Here is an 8,889-nt window from a genome sequence, read left to right as displayed (position 1 = left end):
GAGAATCGGACAAATAGCTTTATATAGGGGAGGTGTTGCGTTTGATGGGTCGACTCCCCTGGTTGTGTGCACTGCACCAACTTCAAAGACCCTGTCTTGTTTAAGAAGTCAAAAGTTGGGGTGGATGTCCTAATCATTGCTGCAGTCTACGCATGTATGAGAATCAGACAAATAGCTTATATAGGGGAGGTGTTGCATTCGGTGGGTTGACTCCCCTGGTTGTGCGCACTGCGCCAACCTCAAAGACCCCGCATAGCAGAAGAAGTCGGAAGTCGGATTTTGGTGAGCACCAAGGCGTGCACCTTTGGTGCGGTCAACGCAGACGAATTCAGAAGTTGGGGTGGATGTCCTAATCGTTGTTGCAGGCTACACATGTATGAGAATCAGACAAATAGCTTATATAGGGGAGGTGTTGGGTTTGATGGGTCAACTCCCTTGGTTGTGCGCATTACGCCAACCTCAAAGACCTTGTTTTCGTTAAGAAGTCAAAAGTTGGGGTCAATGTCCTAATGGCTCCTGTAGGCTACACATGTATGAGAATCGGACAAATAGCTTATATAGGGGAGGTGTTGGGTTTGATGGGTCGACTCCCCTGGTTGTGCGCATTACGTCAACCTCAAAGACCTTGTTTTCGTTAAGAAGTCAAAAGTTGGGGTCGATGTCCTAATTGCTCCTGTAGACTACACATGTATGAGAATCAGACAAATAGCTTATATAGGGGAGGTGTTGGGTTTGATGGGTTGACTCCCCTAGTTGTTCGCATTACACCAACCTCAAAGACCTTGTTTTCGTTTAGAAGCCGAAAGTTGGGGTCGATGTCCTAATTGCTCCTGCAGGCTACGCATGTATGAGAATCAGACAAATAGCTTATATAGGGGAGGTGTTGGGTTTGATGGGTCGACTCCCCTGGTTGTGCGCATTGCGCCAACCTCAAAGACCCTGCATTGCGGATGAAGTCGAAAGTCAGAGTTTGGTGTGCTACAAGGTGTGGTCGAAGGTGCTCACCTAGGTGTGCACCTTTGGAGCGCAGGAAAAGTGCCCTCCAAAAGTGCGCACCTTTGGAGTGCACAAAAGTGCCCTCCAAAAGTGCGCACCTTTGGAGCGCACAAAAGTGCCCTCCAAAAAGTGCCCTCCAAAAGTGCGCACCTTTGGAGCGCACAAAAGTGCCCTCCAAAAAGTGCCCTCCAAAAGTGCGCACCTTTGGAGTGCAGAAAAGTGCCCTCCAAAAAGTGCCCTCCAAAAGTGTGCACCTTTGGAGTGCACAAAAGTGCCCTCCAAAAGTGCGCACCTTTGGAGCGCAGAAAAGTGCCCTCCAAAAAGTGCCCTCCAAAAGTGCGCACCTTTGGAGCGCAGAAAAGTGCCCTCCAAAAAGTGCCCTCCAAAAGTGCGCACCTTTGGAGCGCAGAAAAGTGCCCTCCAAAAAGTGCCCTCCAAAAGTGCGCACCTTTGGAGCGCAGAAAAGTGCCCTCCAAAAAGTGCCCTCCAAAAGTGCGCACCTTTGGAGCGCACAAAAGTGCCCTCCAAAAAGTGCCCTCCAAAAGTGCGCACCTTTGGAGCGCACAAAAGTGCCCTCCAAAAGTGCGCACCTTTGGAGCGCACAAAAGTGCCCTCCAAAAGTGCGCACTTTTGGTGCGCACCAAGGCGCTGGTTCGGTCGTTGCAGGCGAGTTCGGAAGTTGGGGTCGATGTCCTGAGCGGAGGTGCAAACTACACAGGTGTCGGAATCGGACAAATAGCTTATATAGGGGAGGTGTATGCTTCGATGGGTCGACTCCCCAGGTTGAGCGCACCGCGCCAACCTCAAAGACCCTACGGTATGGATGAAGTCGGAAGTTGGGTCCGATGACCGATTCGATTAGTAGGTATGCTCATGAGGTCGGAATTTGGGTCCGATGACCTGCCATGTGCAGGAAGGCGAATGTTGGCACTGTGCGTTGCAAGGTGCACACCAAGGTGCTGGTGCGGTCTTTTTAGTCGAGTTCGGAAGTTGGGGTCGATGTCCTGATCGGAGGTGCAAGCTACACAGGTGTGGGAATCGGACAAATAGCTTATATAGGGGAGGTGTATGCTTCGTTGGGTCGACTCCCCGGGTTGAGCGCACCGCGCCAACCTCAAAGACCCTACGGTATGGATGAAGTCGGAAGTTGGGTCCGATGACCGATTCGATATGTAGGCATACTCGCGAGGTCGGAATTTGGGTCCGATGACCTGCCATGTGCAGGAAGGCGAATGTTGGCACTGTGCGTTGCAAGGTGCGCACCAAGGCGCTGGTTCGGTCGTTGCAGGCGAGTTCGGAAGTTGGGGTCGATGTCCTGATCGGAGGTGCAAACTACACAGGTGTGGGAATCGGACAAATAGCTTATATAGGGGAGGTGTATGCTTCGTTGGGTCGACTCCCCGGGTTGAGCGCACCGCGCCAACCTCAAAGACCCTACGGTATGGATGAAGTCGGAAGTTGTGTCCGATGACCGATTCGATATGTAGGCATACTCGCGAGGTCGGAATTTGGGTCCGATGACCTGCCATGTGCAGGAAGGCGAATGTTGGGACTGTGCGTCGCAAGGTGCGCACCAAGGCGCTGGTGCCGTCGTTGCAGTCGAGTTCGGAAGTTGGGGTCGATGTCCTGGTCAGAGGTGCAAACTACACAGGTGTGGGAATCGGACAAATAGCTTATATAGGGGAGGTGTATGCTTCGATGGGTCGACTCCCCGGGTTGAGCGCACCGCGCCAACCTCAAAGACCCTACAGTATGGATGAAGTCGGAAGTTGGGTCCGATGACCGATTCGATACGTAGGCATATTGGCGAGGTCTGAATTTGTGTCCGATGACCTGCCATGCGCAGGAAGGCGGAATTTGGGTCCGATGACCGAGTTGATGGCGTGCCATGCGCAGAAAGGCGGAATTTGGGTCCGATGACCGAGTTGATGTTGATGGCCCGCCATGCACAGGAAGGCGGAATTTGGGTCCGATGACCGATTTGAAGGCGTGCCATGCGCAGAAAGGCGGAGTTTGGGTCCGATGACCGAGTTGATATTGATGGCCCGCCATGCGCAGGAAGGCGGAATTTGGGTCCGATGACCTGACATACGCATGGAGTCCGACTCGGGGGCCGATGTTCGATTCGATGACTTGCATTGTGGGTAAAGTCGGAAGTTGTGGTCTTTGACCCGATTCGATGACCAGACTTCGGCTGCTTGAGAATCGGACAAATAACTTATATAGGGGAGGTAGTGTTCTCGAGCATCCTCCCCCCGTGCCCGTTTATGTCGATTGATGCTGGTGCTCGACTGGTTGGAGCGCTCGGATGCAAAAATCTTGCACCAGGATTTATCGATTGTGATGGACACGGCAAGTCTCCTGATTGCTATGCAGGAGCTCATCGTGAATCTCTATGCGGCCTTGGTATGGACTCGACCTGCGGAATGGTTCGGCAATGGTAGTCGCTCCAACACGTCCTTGCAATGGCCACAGAGGTGATTCGACTAGAGCTCCAGTCTAGCTTTTGGGTTGCTTGGCGGACTGGTATAGCCGCGATCGAGTTCCGGCCATGAACGTTTTAGATAGCTCTTGGGCTTTCTGGGACGGAAGTCGGAAGTTTGGGCTGTTGTCCGATTTGATGACCATTCTTCGGATGTGTGAGAATCGGACAAATAACTTATATAGGGGACTGTGTTGTCTCACGCAGCCCCCTCCGTGCCCCTCTATCTCGACCGATGTTGGTGCTTGAAAGGGTTGGGATCGCTCGGATTTATAAACGTGCACCACCATTTGTCGAGTGTGAGGGACGCGGCAGGTCTCCTAAATGCTATACGGGCGCTCTCTGAGAATCTCTATCCGGCCTCGACACAGACTAGTCTTGCTGAATGGTTTGGCACTGGTAGTCGATCCAACACGTCGTTGTTGTGGCCGCCTAGGCGATTCGATTCGAGCCCCCGTCTAGCTTTTGGGTTGCTTGGCGGATTTTGCCCTATCCGCAAGTGAGCTCGGTCCCTAAACGTTCGAGAAACCCGATTGCTATGCGCCGACTCTCTTTCTTGCGAGCCTCCATCTAGCTTTTGGGTCTCTACGGAACGGAAGTCGGAATCTGGGACCGTTGTTTGATTCGACGAGGCAGACTACGGTTGTGCGAGAATCGGACAAATAACTTATATAGGGGAGGTGTTGACTGGAGCATTCTCCCCCGTGCCCCTCTAACTCGACCAATGCTGGCGCTCGAACGGTGGTAGCGCTCGGATTTTCGTTGAGCGCCAGCATTGGTCGATTTAGAGGGGCATGCGAGATTCCCGAATGCTATGCGAGGGCTCTAACGGAAATGTCTATTGGTTTCGGTATGGATGCAATTGCGAGTGGTTCGGCAAAGGTAGTCGTTCCGATGCGTCCATGTCGTGGCCAAATCGATAATTCGATTTGAGCCCTCGTATAGCATTTGGGTCTCTCGATGTGATTCCGCATTCCAGTCCCTTTGGGCACTGCTTGAGCCGCATCCCAGGGGGTTCCCTTCCCAATAATCTGCCTCGCAACCCGATTGCTATGCGGTGAGGCTCCTCGGCCGCCTCGGAACTATCTGTGTATCAGACGCATCGCGGGATAAGGGGTTGGCAACGGTAGTCGCCCCAAGCGCGTCCGATGCTTGGACCATTCCGAGGCGGCCCTGAAGCCTCTTCCGTCTAGCCGTTGGGTCCTTCTCGCCGCATCCCTTGCCTCGCACCCCGATTGCTATGCGGTGAGGCTCCTCGGCCGCCTTGGAACTATCTGTGTATCAGACGCATCGCGGGATAAGGGGTTGTCACTGGTAGTCGCCCCAAGCGCGTCCGATGCTTGGACCATTCCGAGGCGGCCCTGAAGCCTCTTCCGTCTAGCCGTTGGGTCCTTCTCGCCGCATCCCTCGACTCGCACCCCGATTGCTATGCGGTGAGGCTCCTCGGCCGCCTTGGAACTATCTGTGTATCGGACGCGTCGCGGGATAAGGGGTTGTCACTGGTAGTCGCCCCAAGCGCGTCCGATGCTTGGACCATTCCGAGGCGGCCCTGAAGCCTCTTCCGTCTAGCCGTTGGGTCCTTCTCGCCGCATCCCTCGCCTCGCAACCCGATTGCTATGCGGTGAGGCTCCTCGGCCGCCTTGGAACTATCTGTGTATCGGACGCGTCGCGGGATAAGGGGTTGTCACTGGTAGTCGCCCCAAGCGCGTGCGATGCATGGACCATTCCCAGGCGGCCCTGAAGCCTCTTCCGTCTAGCCGTTGGGTCCTTCTCGCCGCATCCCTCGCCTCGCACCCCGATTGCTATGCGGTGAGGCTCCTCGGCCGCCTTGGAACTATCTGTGTATCGGACGCGTCGCGGGATAAGGGGTTGTCACTGGTAGTCGCCCCAAGCGCGTCCGATGCTTGGACCATTCCGAGGCGGCCCTGAAGCCTCTTCCGTCTAGCCGTTGGGTCCTTCTCGCCGCATCCCTCGCCTCGCACCCCGATTGCTATGCGGTGAGGCTCCTCGGCCGCCTTGGAACTATCTGTGTATCGGACGCGTCGCGGGATAAGGGGTTGTCACTGGTAGTCGCCCCAAGCGCGTCCGATGCTTGGACCATTCCGAGGCGGCCCTGAAGCCTCTTCCGTCTAGCCGTTGGGTCCTTCTCGCCGCATCCCTCGCCTCGCACCCCGATTGCTATGCGGTGAGGCTCCTCGGCCGCCTTGGAACTATCTGTGTATCGGACGCGTCGCGGGATAAGGGGTTGTCACTGGTAGTCGCCCCAAGCGCGTCCGATGCTTGGACCATTCCGAGGCGGCCCTGAAGCCTCTTCCGTCTAGCCGTTGGGTCCTTCTCGCCGCATCCCTCGCCTCGCACCCCGATTGCTATGCGGTGAGGCTCCTCGGCCGCCTTGGAACTATCTGTGTATCGGACGCATCGCGGGATAAGGGGTTGTCACTGGTAGTCGCCCCAAGCGCGTCCGATGCTTGGACCATTCCGAGGCGGCCCTGAAGCCTCTTCCGTCTAGCCGTTGGGTCCTTCTCGCCGCATCCCTCGCCTCGCACCCCGATTGCTATGCGGTGAGGCTCCTCGGCCGCCTTGGAACTATCTGTGTATCGGACGCGTCGCGGGATAAGGGGTTGTCACTGGTAGTCGCCCCAAGCGCGTCCGATGCTTGGACCATTCCGAGGCGGCCCTGAAGCCTCTTCCGTCTAGCCGTTGGGTCCTTCTCGCCGCATCCCTCGCCTCGCACCCCGATTGCTATGCGGTGAGGCTCCTCGGCCGCCTTGGAACTATCTGTGTATCGGACGCGTCGCGGGATAAGGGGTTGTCACTGGTAGTCGCCCCAAGCGCGTCCGATGCTTGGACCATTCCGAGGCGGACCTGAAGCCTCTTCCGTCTAGCCGTTGGGTCCTTCTCGCCGCATCCCTCGCCTCGCACCCCGATTGCTATGCGGTGAGGCTCCTCGGCCGCCTTGGAACTATCTGTGTATCGGACGCGTCGCGGGATAAGGGGTTGTCACTGGTAGTCGCCCCAAGCGCGTCCGATGCTTGGACCATTCCGAGGCGGCCCTGAAGCCTCTTCCGTCTAGCCGTTGGGTCCTTCTTGCCGCATCCCTCGCCTCGCACCCCGATTGCTATGCGGTGAGGCTCCTCGGCCGCCTTGGAACTATCTGTGTATCGGACGCGTCGCGGGATAAGGGGTTGTCACTGGTAGTCCCCCAAGCGCGTCCGATGCTTGGACCATTCTGAGGCGGCCCTGAAGCCTCTTCCGTCTAGCCGTTGGGTCCTTCTCGCCGCATCCCTCGCCTCGCACCCCGATTGCTATGCGGTGAGGCTCCTCGGCCGCCTTGGAACTATCTGTGTATCGGACGCATCGCGGGATAAGGGGTTGTCACTGGTAGTCGCCCCAAGCGCGTCCGATGCTTGGACCATTCCGAGGCGGCCCTGAAGCCTCTTCCGTCTAGCCGTTGGGTCCTTCTCGCCGCATCCCTCGCCTCGCACCCCGATTGCTATGCGGTGAGGCTCCTCGGCCGCCTTGGAACTATCTGTGTATCGGACGCGTCGTGGGATAAGGGGTTGTCACTGGTAGTCGCCCCAAGCGCGTCCGATGCTTGGACCATTCCGAGGCGGACCTGAAGCCTCTTCCGTCTAGCCGTTGGGTCCTTCTCGCCGCATCCCTCGCCTCGCACCCCGATTGCTATGCGGTGAGGCTCCTCGGCCGCCTTGGAACTATCTGTGTATCGGACGCGTCGCGGGATAAGGGGTTGTCACTGGTAGTCGCCCCAAGCGCGTCCGATGCTTGGACCATTCCGAGGCGGCCCTGAAGCCTCTTCCGTCTAGCCGTTGGGTCCTTCTCGCCGCATCCCTCGCCTCGCACCCCGATTGCTATGCGGTGAGGCTCCTCGGCCGCCTTGGAACTATCTGTGTATCGGACGCGTCGCGGGATAAGGGGTTGTCACTGGTAGTCGCCCCAAGCGCGTCCGATGCTTGGACCATTCCGAGGCGGACCTGAAGCCTCTTCCCTCTAGCCGTTGGGGCTTTCTCGCCGCATCCCTCGCCTCGCACCCCGATTGCTATTCGGTGAGGCTCCTCGGCCGCCTTGGAACTATCTGTGTATCGGACGCATCGCGGGATAAGGGGTTGGCAGTGGTAGTCGCCCCAAGCGCGTCCGATGCTTGGACCATTCCGAGGCGGCCCTGCAGCCTCTTCCGTCTAGCCGTTGGGGCCATCTCGCTGCATCCCCCACCTCGCACCACGATTGCTATGCGGTGAGGCTCCTTGGCCGCCTCGGAACTATCTGTGTATCGGACGCATCGCGGGATAAGGGGTTGTCACTGGTAGTCGCCCCAAGCGCGTCCGATGCTTGGACTATTCCGAGGCGGCCCTGCAGCCTCTTCCGTCTAGCCGTTGGGGCCATCTCGCCGCATCCCCCAGCTCCTCGGCCGCCTCGGAACTATCTGTGTATCGGACGCATCGCGGGATAAGGGGTTGGCAGTGGTAGTCGCCCCAAGCGCGTTCGATGCTTGGACTATTCCGAGGCGGCCCCGCAGCCTCTTCCGTCTACCCTTTGGGGCCATCTCGCCGCATCCCTCGCCTCGCACCCCGATTGCTATGCGGTGAGGCTCCTCGGCCGCCTGGGAACTATCTTCGTATCGGATGCATCGCGGGATAAGGGGTTGTCACTGGTAGTCGCCCCAAGCGCGTCCGATGCTTGGACTATTCCGAGGCGGCCCTGTGGCCTCTTCCGTCTAGCCGTTGGGGCCATCTCGCCGCATCCCTCACCTCGCACCCCCATTGCTATGCGGTGAGGCTCCTCGGCCGCCTTGGAACTGTCTTCGTATCGGAAGCATCGCGGGATAAGGGGTTGTCACTGGTAGTCGCCCCAAGCGCGTCCGATGCTTGGACTATTCCGAGGCGGCCCTGCAGCCTCTTCCGTCTAGCCGTTGGGGCCATCTCGCCGCATCCCCCACCTCGCACCCGGATTGCTATGCGGTGAGGCTCCTCGGCCGCCTTGGAACTATCTTCGTATCGGACGCATCGCGGGATAAGGGGTTGTCACTGGTAGTCGCCCCAAGCGCGTCCGATGCTTGGACTATTCCGACGCGGCCCTGTGGCCTCTTCCGTCTAGCCGTTGGGGCCATCTCGCCGCATCCCCCACCTCGCACCCCGATTGCTATGCGGTGAGGCTCCTCGGCCGCCTTGGAACCATCTTCGTATCGGACGCATCGCGGGATGAGGGGTTGTCACTGGTAGTCGCCCCAAGCGCGTCCGATGCTTGGACCATTCCGAGGCGGCCCTGAAGCCTCTTCCGTCTAGCCGTTGGGGCCTTCCCGCCCCATCCCTCGCCTCGCACCCCCGATTGCTATGCGGTGAGGCTCCTCGGCCGCCTTGGAACCATCTGTGTATCGGACGCATCGCGGGATAAGG

This window comes from Cryptomeria japonica, unplaced genomic scaffold (genome assembly GCF_030272615.1).
Source record: "Cryptomeria japonica unplaced genomic scaffold, Sugi_1.0 HiC_scaffold_108, whole genome shotgun sequence".
NCBI classification, from domain to species: domain Eukaryota; kingdom Viridiplantae; phylum Streptophyta; class Pinopsida; order Cupressales; family Cupressaceae; genus Cryptomeria; species Cryptomeria japonica.
The sequence above is the reverse complement of the archived record's forward strand: the minus strand, read 5'-3'. Positions refer to the sequence as shown.